The following is a 13,634-nucleotide window of genomic DNA, read 5'->3' as shown; positions in this document are numbered from 1 at the left end:
ATTCAGATTAATTGTTAATCTGAATTTTCTAGACTCCACTTACTCTCCTCACAATACTTTCATTTCCTATATAGAAATAATCTCTGTACTTTTAGTGGTGGGAAAATTTTTGGTTTACATCTTTTCTTCAAGAAGTAAAAGCCCTTAATCCCTCAGCACTACGGAGACAGAGAATAGGCACATGGATTTATTTTTACAAATATGGTGCTCGCTCTTAGCTTTAACATACAGAGGATAGGAAGTTGGAAGCTAGACACTTGAACAGTAGTTATCAGAGGAAGCAGCTAAGTTACTGCTGTAGACCTGTTACTATGCCTCTTGATTCCTGCTTTTTATTTCTATTTAACAACTTTTCTGACCCTTGGAAGCTCTAAAGCCTGATCCTTGGCCTCCCATTGATTCTGAGCCCATAACAAATTCTAATAATTCTCCTTTTGCTTGGCCATTTTTTAAAAAAAATATATTTTATTGATTTCAAAGAGAAAAGGGAGAGGGAGAGATAGAAACGTCAATGATGAGAGAGAATCATTGATCAGCTTCCTCCTGCAAGCCCCCTACTGGGGAATCAAGCCCGCAATCAAATATGGGACCCTTCAGTCCACAGGCCAACACTCTATCCACTGAGTCAAACTGGCTAGGGCTTGTCCATTTTAAAAAAATCTCTTTTGCTTGCAATTAAGCCCTTTAAATGGAACAGCTATTCCTTTTAACCTGTTTTTCAGCATCTACCACAAAATAAGTTCTTCCTTACTACAAGAGTTGTGAGGAATATAGAATAAATAGAACAGACATATGGACACATGCCATTCTTCAATTAGTCATTCACTTATGTAACAGTCAAGACTATTACTAAATACCCAACTATACAAAGCACTGCTGCAAGCTTTGGGGAGTAGGGAGACAACTCTAACATTTGTGAAGCGAGAGCAAGGCAACAGGGATACCTTAGTTGGTCTTTAGACCCCTGAACTCATGTTAGGTGAGCAATGCATCCACAGAGTGTCTTACTTGATTGATGTGCCTTCGCAATTCATTTAATCCACTATATTACACAAAATATTTTCTACTATTTTTTTTGCAATTCCTCACTTTTTCAGTAACAGGTTACCAGTAAATGGTGCCTGGTGCTAATGTGATGTATTTGCTTCTTTTTTTACCCTTCACAGCAGTAGCATTTACCTGAAAATGAATAAATGCTTTGTGCAGCTAAGCGGTGTTCCTGCGGAGAGAGTTCAATAAATTAAAGCAAAGTGATTCGTGCAAACAGTAAAATAAAACATCATCTGGTCTGTTATGGTTCTTCAAGTTGGCTTTGCCTCTTACAGTGATTCTAAGGAGGAATTAACCAGAAATTGGAAAGGATAGCATTCCAAACTTCCTGTTTCATTTAAGGGCCTAAGGTTACGAATGAAGCTGTTTTTGCAGCAGGCAGGAAGAGAGAGAGCCGGGGACAACCTTCCTTTTGCATTCCCCCAGCTATCTTTTCGTCTCCAGTACTCTTTGTTCTCCCTTACCACATCAAAGTGGCAAACCCAAGTTTTAGTGCTTATAGTTTAAAAAGAATTCAAGCTTCCTTCCAAGAGGGAGAGTACCTTCTCCTTGATATTAAAAGGGCAAGCTTTCTGATAAGGAGTGTGCCCTAAGCAGCCTTTAATATTTAATGATGGTATCATAGGGGTATTGACTTGAGAGTGAACAATAAATTCTAAAAACACCCAGAAGCTCATATCAAATGAATCAGAAAAATTGATTTTCTTTTTAAACATGAGCTTGCCATGGGAAGTATTTTAATATGGCAGAAACAGAGCCAAGAAGCTTAGATTTAGAATGAATGAGGCATGGAAGATGAATTACAGGACAAGGTGCTATTTATGGAGAATATAAAAAGCAAGTGTGTAGACAGGTGGGGGAAGCAGGGTGACTTGTTGAAATATAGAACCCCGTGAGGGCACATTAACACATGATCCAGAGAAAACATGGAAGATGCCAAGAAGGAACTGAGATTTACAGAGATGGTCTCTACAAAGACCAAATACTAAGTACACATGATATTTTTGTAACATGTCTTCATTATGGTTTAATATTAAACCCTTCAGCCCTCTTAGCCAGGGGAAGCTCTTCAACCATTTATTGTAGGATCCATTATGGTACAATCACCGGCAGAATAGTCTAGAGGGGCTAGAAGCTTTTATTGCATGTGTCTCTTCAAAACCCAAGGCTAGCTTAGACTAGATGACTTCGCTTTGAGTGAAACACCAATTACTAAAGGAAGGCAGGCATTAAACATAACTGAAGTTTCTGAGAATAGGACAGCCATAAAGTGATAAATGACTACGCATGGATTTAATATTGTACCCTAGGTGCAATACAAAATAATTTGTCAATCACCAGTAGAATGAAGGTAGGCAATTGCTGGCATCCATCTTATCTTTTCATTAGTTGTTAAAATGAATTATGAGAGTCACTCATTCTACTCATATTTTGTGAGCAGGTTGTTTATTAATATTATTAAATTTTTCTTTATTGATATTTTGAATAAAATGCTTTAAAAGGAATGCATTATCTTTAATATTGTTTTTGCTAAGAGGCATTATGCCAGTATTTATTATCTATGTTATCCCTCTCTATTTTTTTCATTTCTTATAAGAATATATGTTACTCTTCCCCTCCCTGCCCCCCCCTCCCCCGCCACACACACACAAACACAACCTGCTCCAACTTCACTAGATTAGATGATTTCCCTTTGTAGATGATAAAACCAGGGTACAAAAAAAGGAAAGAATTGCCTCAGGCCAAGTACTGTTTTAAGAACATAAAAATAAGAATGCCAGAACATAAAAATGACTATTAATCTGCCTGGCTGTTCAGCTAGCTCCTGATTGTGACAACATTTTTCCCATTACTTGTTGCTTTTGTGTACTTTTGAATATTCACATTTTAGTGATCATCCCCTTCCCAAATAAGAACACACCTAATATGAGGAGAAAGGAAAGATTAAATGCTATGCTGTGAGGGCTGTATAACGCAGTTCATTTTACATGTTTCCTTCATCAATGTACAGATCTTGCAGATATGAATCTGATCCTACAACATTCCTTATTTCTATGTTGCAATGTCTGTGGCCCGGCAATGACCAGTTTTGTCCTGATGTCTACCATTACTGCTTTGTAGACTAGTCCCTGCCATTCCAGAGGAAACAGAGCAAGAAGCAAAGCATTCGGTGTGTACCTCTTGGGCTCATTGCCAACGTACACTGGATACTTAAGGAAGAAAAAGAGTATGAATGTTATTTACCAAATTATTTCCTCTTATTTCAACCCCCACCATGATATCTCAAGAACCAAATATTTTTAAAGATATTTGTATTGATTTTAGAATGAGAGGAGGGGAGAGGGGGAGAGAGAAACATCCATCTGCTGCCTCCTGCATGCCCCCTCTAGGGATTGAGCCCACAACCAGGGCATGCGCCCTGACTGGGAATGGAACCGGCAATCTCTCGGTGCATGGGATGATGATCAACCAACAGAGCCACCCTGGCCAGGAACCAAATCTTTTTGATGTTTTGTTTTTATCTACTATATTGTTCTTTTCCGTTCTGCCTCTGTGCCCACCATCTTAGCTCAAACACTTATTCATTCACACCAAGTTCACTGAAATGATGACCTGAGAGATTTCCACATCAGACTAAGGTTTTCCCTATCTTCAAAAATTATATATGAATAGTCATAGTTATTTTAATAATATGTTTATTTTACATACCCTTCCCACTTTACATCTCCACTCAGTTAAAATTAAACAAAAGAAATCATAAGGTTGAAGTTAGAAGTTCACTCAATCCGGCCCCTACTATTACTTCACCATTTTGTTTTCAATATATTTTTACATGAAAATTCTATGGCAGCCAAGCTTTTCATTTATTGTCTCACAATTAGATCAACTCATAATTCCAAGTACCCCGGGTGCCTTCCTCCTTCTCTACTTCTCTAAGTCCTACTCTTCCTTGAATATGCAGTTTCAGCTGCTCTTCCATTAGAGGAAATCTCTTCTTCTGAATTCCTACCCCAGCCCTCTCCCTTTTTTTTTTTTAAATATATTTTATTGATTTTTTACAGAGAGGAAGAGAGAGAGATAGAGAGTTAGAAACATCGATGAGAGAGAAGTATTGATCAGCTGCCTCCTGCACATCTCCCACTGGGGATGTGGCCGCAACCCAGGTACATGCCCTTGACCGGAATCGAACCTGGGACCTTTCAGTCCACAAGCCGACGCTCTATCCACTGAGCCAAACCGGTTTTGGCCCTCTCCCTTAATATACAGATGCAGGGAGCCAACGCCTGTTTAGTAGGCATCACAAACATAAGTTGTTCAAAATGTAACTCTATATGCACTCCCTGCCACCCCCAGTTCCTTTTCTATCATCTAGTTGGGTAAGTGGCACCACCATCCATCCATCTGATATTTGATTGAGTCCCATTTTTCCTCATTCCTCACTTTCAATTCATTCACAACTCCTATCACTTCTACTCCCAAAATATATTTCACATCTTTCAACGTTTCTTTATGGTTACTGCTATCACTATGGCAGAAACCACCATTACTTAGCCTTCTAGCATGTCTCTCTCCCACTCAAACACATTCTCCACAAAACAGCCATTAAAATAAGCAAACATCAGATCCTTCCCTCCCCTGCCTGGAACCGCCCACATTTCTTATCATGACCTATAGGCTCAGCATAAAAAGGTCCATCTCTAACCTCATTGTAGACCACTCTCCCCATGGCATGTATGTTACAGATAAATCGGCCTTCTGATAATTCCTAGATACACCACTAGGATATATATATTTTTAAATTTAGGCTTTAAAATTTACACTTGGAGCCACCTGTCTCCCCACAGGCCCATTGATCTTGGCTGGCCGCAACCCAGGTACATGCCCTTGACCGGAATCGAACTTGGGACCCTTGAGTCCGCAGGCCAACACTCTATCCACTGAGCCAAACCGGCTAGGGCCAAATATATGTTTTTATAAACAGACACAGAATATAAGTTTGGGGTGCGGGTCGGGGCATATAAATGAGAGGATAACAAGGAAGGAAGAGTCCTTCAGAGGTGTCACCAAGAGCCTGACTTGTTTGCTATTGATAAGGGCAATAAGAAGCACACAGAAATGCAGACCAGTTAGGGAGGGGGAGTTTTCAATTTTCTTCTTTGTTTGCTTTTTCTTTTTATGTGTTAGAGGAATGGAGGAGTTCTGGCTAAAGTTTTTCACTAAAATGTCTTCAAAATAAATCATTTATAATAATGTCTTGAGAATATGCATACATTTGAAATGAGTAAGTTCCATATGCCTCATGCATTTCCCTGCTTCATGTGTAGTCTCAGCTCTGTGAGCAAATGGACCACATCCCATCCAACGCTCATTAAGAAGCACTTGCAGGTTTCCTGTGGCAGATGGGGGATGAGTGGATGGAGTTGGCAGGCTCCTCTTGGAGAACATTTTTTCTTTTGGCCTCCTTGTTTGGATGTTTCAGACGAATGCTTCTTTATCTCTTTGCAATATTATTCTACTTCGTTTTATGAATAGCAAGTTTTTTAAGTTATTTTTTTATTTTCTAAGTTCATAATTATTGTGGCCAAATTAAATTCTAAGATTCCATGAGTTGGCAGTTGAGGTAAAATCACTTCCTTACTTTTAATAAATCACAAACTATGATCAGGAAACATATTGTATTTTATTTATGTTTTTTCAGAATTGTCTAATTTACTTTAGAAGTAAGCCTGGCCTATTGAAATCAAGATGTATGCAAATAGGAGGAATGATTCATTTCAAATAAGAACGTTTATATTAAAAAAGAATTCAAATTGGATTCTTTTGTAAAAGGTATCTGTAATACAGTCACGTGCTGCTTAACAATGGGGATATGTTCTGAGAAGTGCTGCCTTAGGCTATTTCATTATTCTGAGAACCTCAGAGAGTGTACCTCCATGCACCTAAATGGGATGCATTACTGCTCTAAGTGCATGTGCTGTCCTTTGATGGTTTATTTACAGCAGCATCACCACAGACACATGAATAATGCATTTCCCTACCACATTAGGACAGCTTCAGCATCACTCAGTGTTAGGACTTTTTCGTCTCCATTATAATCTTACAGGAGGCCTGGTGCACAAAACTTGTGCACAGGTAGGGTCCCTGGGCCTGGCTGGCGATCAGGGCCAATCTGTGGGGCAACCAACAGGGTGATCAGGGCCGATCTGTGGGACAACTGGCACCTGCCTTGGCTGGCCTGGTGCTGCCCACTCACCAGCCCCGCCCCCTATGCTGCCGCTGATCGCCTCCCTCTGCGGGACAACTGGTGGGGTGATCGGGTTGGGGGGCCCCTGCTGGCACCCGCCTTGGCTGGCCTGGTACTGCCCACTCACCAGCCCCACCCCCTATTGCTGCTGCTGGTCACCTCCCTCTGCGGGACAACTGGTGGGGTGATCGGGTTGGGGGGCCCCTGCTGGCACCCGCCTTGGCTGGCCTGGTGCCGCCTGCTCACCGGCGCTGTTCCCCACTGCCGCTGCGGTTCGGGGCCTGTGGGCTGAGGGCAGCTTCTGCCTTGAGCGTCTGCCCCCTGGTGGTCAATGTGTGTCATAGTGACCGGCCATTCGTTTGGTCGATTTGCATGTTAGACTTTTATTATATAGGATGGGACCACCATCAAATATGCAGTCCATCTTTGAAATATCAGTTATTGTGCGTGACTGTACATTCAAAGGATTGTATTTATTGTATTTATTGAATTTTAAAAGTTAGCTTAACACTTTATTAGTTGTATTTATACTGATACCTTGTATAGTTATAAAGATTTTAGACAACTTATATTGGAAAACAAGACAATGAAAAGAAAACCAGAAGGAAAATCAGTTAAAATGAGCAGAAAAATAGGTATATTTATTGGAAACATCTATTCTGCAGCGTGCTTCATGTTTTCTTAGCATAATGATATCTTTTCTTGCCCTAACTGGTTTGGTTCAGTGGATAGAGCATTTGCCTGTGGACTGAAGGGTCCCAGGTTCGATTTTGGTCAAGGGCATGTACCTTGGTTGAGGGCTCATCCCCAGTAGGGGGTGTGTAGGAGGCAGCTGATCGATGTTTCTCTCATTGATGTTTCTAGCTCTCTATCCCTCTCCTTCCTCTCTGTAAAAAAATCAATAAAAATATATTTTAAAAAAATGTCTGCTTTAAAAAAAATGATATCTTTTCTCATTCACCATCTCTGTAATTCTCACACTAACACTTACTGCTGTGCTGGCCCTATTTTCTTACTTGTTCACTCTACATTAATCAGATGCAATGTTAATTTGATAAATAAATACATATGCAACATTAAGTATCCAGCATTGTGGTAGAGATAGAAAATGTAACAAAGGCACAGAGCTTCTCAATAACTTGTCTCAACACATCTAACCACTCAGTGGCAGAGCAGAGCCACAGTTCAGAAACCTGGAACACTACTCATGGTTCAGAAGTGCCTCACTAAACAAGTGATGCCTGGAGACTCCCGACTTCCCAACATCTTGCATACTACAGGGCATTGCTCTGGCTTCACTTGGCCACCACCAAGGCTCTACTAGAGCCTTTTGGCATTTTTCCTGTCTGTGTGTTTGTTTTTCCACATGAGCGAACTCAACTTTGATTCTTATACCTTTAGAAAGATTCAGTGCGAAGGTCTCTTGCTGCTGTCTTTCAAGTCTCTTTTCAGGAGGATAAGCAGTGAGCATACTTAAATGAATGTGAATTCCATGTTATTTCTATGTTCAAACCAACAATTAGACAAATGTCAGCATTCTGTTCACCTCTCCCGATGCACTCAGTGTCCACTCCCCTACTGCTCTCTGCTCTAGAGGGCAGAGCTGTGAGGACCACCCTCGACGCCTCCCTTCCCATTGCCTTGTGGTTGGATTCTGTCTGTGGAAAACCTAACCAAGTCATGGGTGGAGGGAGGAGAATAGTGGTGGTGTGTCAATTTCCCTGACTCCCTCGGTGTGGGTGGAGGGAGGAGTGGGTCACCTGTGGCTGGCTGTATTCTGGATAGTGCCACTGTGGTTTCCTCACTGCCTGTGCATGTCTTTGGGGATAGGCTTCTATTAAAGCCTCAATGGATTCCCCTAACCTGCATATGCTTTCCTGCTGGGATCCCGATTTATACTGCACATGAGTGGTTCTGTGTGCTCAATGGATTTTAGTGGGGGGGAAAAAAGTCTTTAAATCTGTCCTTTTATGAAAGTTTCCTCAGTGGACAAATCATTTCACCTTTATTTGTTTTAATGGATTTTAAATCACTTGATTCAGGAGGACTAAGTGAGAGGATAAAATGAAATAATTTAGGTTTTTGTAAAGTACCTGGCACATGGCAGTCATTTTCATTTAAAAATAAAATTAATGCTGATTGAAGAGCTCTATTTTCTTCTAAAATGTTACCTTATTAAGATGCTGTTTGCTTCATATTTAGCATATTTAAGTATAATTTGGGCTTATTGTCATGGATTCTACTAAATTTATACTCAATGTCAACATTAAAAGAACACAAGACCTATGGTAATAACTATAGTTGACCTGGGATTAAGTAATAATAGACATATCATTTTCTTTCTTTTTTTGCTGGAGCATCCTGTTTTCCTCAAAATAGTACAGGTCATAACGCTTGCTCAATAAATTACTCATTGCTTTTTTTTTGGAAAGGAATGAAATGGAAACATAACAGTGCCTAGAAGGTTCAGCTCCCATTCTATTTTAGAATCCTATTTTTATATTCAACTCTCAATGTCAATTCTCAGTGCTATTATTATGAGGCAATAGTAATTTAGGTAACGTAAATAAATGTTCTATATTTATTTCCTTAAGAGTTCACATGTAAAACTGATATGATATATAACAGCAAAAGGTTACCCTTCCCAAAAGTCCTATTTGACTTGGAAGTGTGCAGCCTGATATGAGCATAGAAGTGGTGATTGCAATGCAGGTGGGTAGGATGAAGTTGGTTTTCTGTTTTATGCTTGCTGGTTCTGTAATTGGAAAGCCTTAGCTATAAGGCATCTACATTCCCCCCATTGACAATAGTACAATAAGAACATAGTGACCAACTAGGGATGCTATGAAACTGAGATGGATGTTGAGCAGGGAGGAAAGGGAGGAAGTTATTGGGGAAGGATTGCCCACAACCTTTGTACTATCATATGTGCAAAGCTGAAATAGCACTTACGTTTACTTGTTCTGTATTTCAAACAAGCAGACACATAAAAATTCTTAATTTATTGCTCCTCTCATGAAAAATCTGCAGAACCACCACAGATAAATTTACTGAGGGTTCTTTATTCCTTCTGTTGTCCGGTCTCCAGCTCAGTTTTGCCAGCACCAGCATTGGCCTCTGCAGTCCCCCTGACTTTCTTCATTCTGTTCTGTGTTTCTTTTGCTATTTGCTCCAGGTGTTCTCACACAGACCATGCCTTGCAATGTACATTTGGTTCATTTTTCTTTGCCAAATCCAAGGTCATAAATCGTGCCACAGCCAGTTGTCTCCCCACCACCAAAAAGGGTTCTGAATGCAAATATAAAAGTGACATCTGGTACGGTCTCACATGTTTTGGCGAGTTTTTCATGAATTTATGTCTGGGGTACCGTTGCCTCCCCGGGGTGAAGGATATTTATACCATTTGTTTCCACTGAAGTAGTCTGTTGGTCATGACCGTTTTGGTTCAGATAGTTCCTGTGTCATTCATAATGACAGCAAATCTTCAAATAGCCAGGGAGGAAAAGCTTTCATTTACTTTTAAGAAAGCTAATGAGATATGATCTGAGAAGGACACTTCACCTCTGTGGTATTTCTCTCCAAAGTCCATAATTCCAGGCTAAGCACGAGACAAATATCAGACAAATCCTAATTGAGGGGCATTAGGAAAAGTATCAGACCAATACATCTCAAAACTGTCACGGTCATCGAAACAAGAAAAGTCTGAGAAGCTGTCATGTCCACAAGAAGCCAAAGCTAACCAGAAGACTGAATGTAATGTGGTGTTCTGAGCAGGATCCCAGAACACAAAAGGGTTAGGTAAAAACTAAGGAAATCTGAATCAAATATGAATGTTAGTTAATAATGATGTGTTAATATTGGTTCGTTGATAACAAATGTGCCATATTAATGATATTCTAATCTATTTATTACAGTTACATGAAAACTCTCTGTACTATCTTTGCAACTTTTCTGTCACCTAAATCTTTTCTAAAATTAAAAGTTTTTTCTTAAGTATCAACCATAATGAGGTCACTCTAAAAGAGATCCCAACCTCTTATTTTTACTCATCTTCCAAACTGTGCCAGGATCCACCTTCTAAACCAGTGATGGCAAGCCTTTTGAGCTCGGCGTGTCAGCATTTTGAAAAACCCTAACTTAACTCTGGTGCCGTGTCACATATAGAAATTTTTTTGATCTTTGCAACCATAGTAAAACAAAGATTTATATTTTTGATATTTATTTTATATATTTAAAGGCCATTTAACAAAGAAAAATCAACCAAAAAAATGAGTTCGCATGTCACCTCTGACACGCGTGTCATAGGTTCGCCATCACTGATCTAAACACAAGTATGATGATAAATGTTCTTGTTTCAGTGCCTGCTACTACCTACTGCCTATGGATGATACTTGGCCAATTCCATTGGTCCGTACTGCTCTCTCCTTTCCCTCAGGGCCTGTCCATTAGTATTGCACTTGTCAACAAATAACAGAACAGGAACATAATGCTGAAAATAATAGGGGTTTATTTCTGACCTAACCGGGAGCTCAGAGATGGGTGGTTATTAGAGGTGTTTCAGTGGCCCTTGCTGCTCAGAAATTCTCCTAGGCTTTCCCTGTGAACACAAATGAGCTACTGTAGCTTCAAAACAGGGAAGGGGAGCAAACAGGAACCAACAGCCAAATTTTTCTCCTTTTCCCTACCCTGTGCTCACTCCTTGTGCTGTCTGCTTACTTCTGATTGCCCAGAGCCCTGTCCCATGCCAGCAAAGAGCCCTGCTTTCTCAGTCTCTAGAAAATCAGGAGCTAAGCAATTATTGCTGATATAGCCAATCCTCAGCTTCTGTCATTCCAAATAGATCCCATTACCATGCAGTTTCTATTGTTCTCTGCAGGGGACTCCGGTAATCCCCTTGCATTAGCTCTAACTCCCAGGCATTGTTAGGAGCTGATGCTCCCAGCTGCATCTGAGTGGTGTCTGCTATGATCACCTCACTCTAAATTACTACAGTCCTGTTCTGGGGGAAAAGCATTAACAAAAAACACATAAAGCTCACCAATTTGACACCCGCTTGATGAGCAGAAAAAGGGAGCATATTTTTTTTACACCAACCTGAAGGAAAGGAACAGATTTCTTTTCACGTGAATTTCCTGAATCATTTTATTTGTCTTTTATAGATTAACAGAAGCATCTGCTAAAGGAGTTGATTACTTTGGGTGTGTGGCAACTCTGTTTTCTGAAGCTGAAGATGAGGCACATATCAGAGAAACAGAATTTTGTTATGGATTCAGGATAGAATATTTGAAGCGAGAATTCCTTTTAGAAAAGGCCTGGAAGTCAGCCCATGGCCTAAAAGCAAAGAGCCTGGGCTATATACATCCACACTGTCTGGATTTGAAACCCTGCTCTACTCATACTGTGGCTTATGCTTTTGAGTAAAATCTTGGGGGTTTTTTGTGCCTTAATTTCATCATCTGAAAAGTGGTGGTGATAATAGTAACTGCCCAAAATATTGTGTCGATTAATTGACTTAATGCATGTAGTGCTCTTATAACATTAGCCCTTGTTATTATCATTAGCAATAATGTAAGTATTACAAGAGAACAATAAAATTGCTTTCATTATTTACATTTTCTTATACTATGTAAGATTCATCTTTTTTTCTCTTTTCCTAAGGGTGAAATTTAAGCAGTAGAACTCACTCATTAGGTATGGCTATAAAGTGCATTGACCTCAATTGTTGATTTTGCTCTCCAGGAAGAAATGTAAGCTCAGAGTACACTGTTGACCTTTTTCTCTCATCTGTGAATGCTCTCATTTGTGCTCCTGTCTGTGTATGGCAGCCTTTTGTCTATATTGCCTCCAAATGTATGGGTTAACTTTTTCAGAATTAAAGTCCACTAATTAGTATAGATGTTCCTTTTCCATGAACTTACATATTTGGGGATGATATGAACATAGAAGTTGCAAATGTTTTGTACATTAGGATAGATGTCTATAGGATTTACCTAGTGCTCTGAGCACATTCAAAACCCACTCTTTAACTATTTAATGAGGAACTTAGGTCTCTTTCCTTTGATATTGTGTATGGTGGAAATATTTTTCAGGCATATTAAGGAGGAGAGATTGGGGGAGGCCAAAAAAGAATAACCTTCTTTGTCTTAAAGGTGGCTATATACTCAGTTTTATTGTTTACTTCAAGTTTCCTTGTACTGAATAGTACCTACTAAATGGTACAATTGTATTTCTGTTTGCTGACCAGGGTAATGTTGAAATAAGAGGAGGAATTATCAAGTAGATATGAGATTAAACTTGTTATTCCCATTTATTCCCTCCTTTGAATAAAGATCTCTTAAATAATTCCTGGCTGGGGGAAAGGGTATTATTTTTCTCATCTATTCGAAGGAATGTGTATAACTCTGTTACAGAGCCTAGAGTTTAACTCTACAAATGTCTCAGGTTACTCTCCAGGGTTAGGAGAGTTCCAGGTTTTGAGGGCCCTAGGTTTTATACATTTCAGGATTGATGGTTAGGAGAAAAAAAATATAAAACTATACATTAAAAAATCAACTATTGTTTTTGAATGAAAAATAATTCATTAAAATAAAAATAAAAAATTGACAGCTGACAAATACTCAGAAGCATCACAAATCCAAAAACACACCTTCTTTGTACCTTACTTAATCACGTCTTTGCAAGTTATTTTGTAATATCACTTTCTAAAGAGTGAAAAGATAATCCAGCCTTTCCTTAAACTATATGCATACATATATTCCACTAAACTTAAGCTAAATGTATCCCCAATAGAACTCCTCGTATCAGGATACAAAAAAAATGCTGGTATTACCTGATCAAGGGAAAGTGTGGTGGTTGGTAAATTGAAATGGACTGTGGCAAAAATATCTTAGTTTTGTGCATTTTATAAAAACATATGGCTGTGTGAGCCCATCCAGGACTTTGGAAAAGGCTCATGCAATTCAAGGACCTTGAAACTGAAGGTTCATTTGTTTCAGAATTAGCTCCTCTCTGCTTGAGAGACAAAGCAATGATAGCACATTCACCCTTCCCTTCACCAACAAAGAGACCCAGTATATTATCTATGCAGACTCCTAATTATTGGATGACATTGTGATGCTAAGATAAGGGTTAACATAAATTGTTTTCATTAAAAAATAATGATTATAGCCAGTATTTTCTCTTTAAACCAGACATTTAACCAAGGTCTAGTGTGCACTACATATTAAATCTACATTACCAATATACCCACAAGGAGAACTATGAAAATATACATGAATTATTTACTCACAAACTTTAAACAGGCTGAATGAGTGTTTGTTTTCATCTAATATGTTATGTT

The 13,634-nt window shown here is 39.3% G+C and overlaps 1 protein-coding gene across 6 annotated transcripts in view; it reads left to right on the top strand.

Annotated features, from left to right (window-relative positions):
* The window catches only part of ARHGAP24 (Rho GTPase activating protein 24), a 542,367-nt gene that overhangs the window by 421,859 nt on the left and 106,874 nt on the right, over nucleotides 1-13,634 (top strand). The gene's annotated exons all lie outside the window — the stretch shown is intronic.

The sequence above is a fragment of the Myotis daubentonii genome, chromosome 1 (assembly GCF_963259705.1).
Source record: "Myotis daubentonii chromosome 1, mMyoDau2.1, whole genome shotgun sequence".
In the NCBI taxonomy this organism is placed as follows: domain Eukaryota; kingdom Metazoa; phylum Chordata; class Mammalia; order Chiroptera; family Vespertilionidae; genus Myotis; species Myotis daubentonii.
The sequence above is the reverse complement of the archived record's forward strand: the minus strand, read 5'-3'. Positions and strand labels throughout refer to the sequence as shown.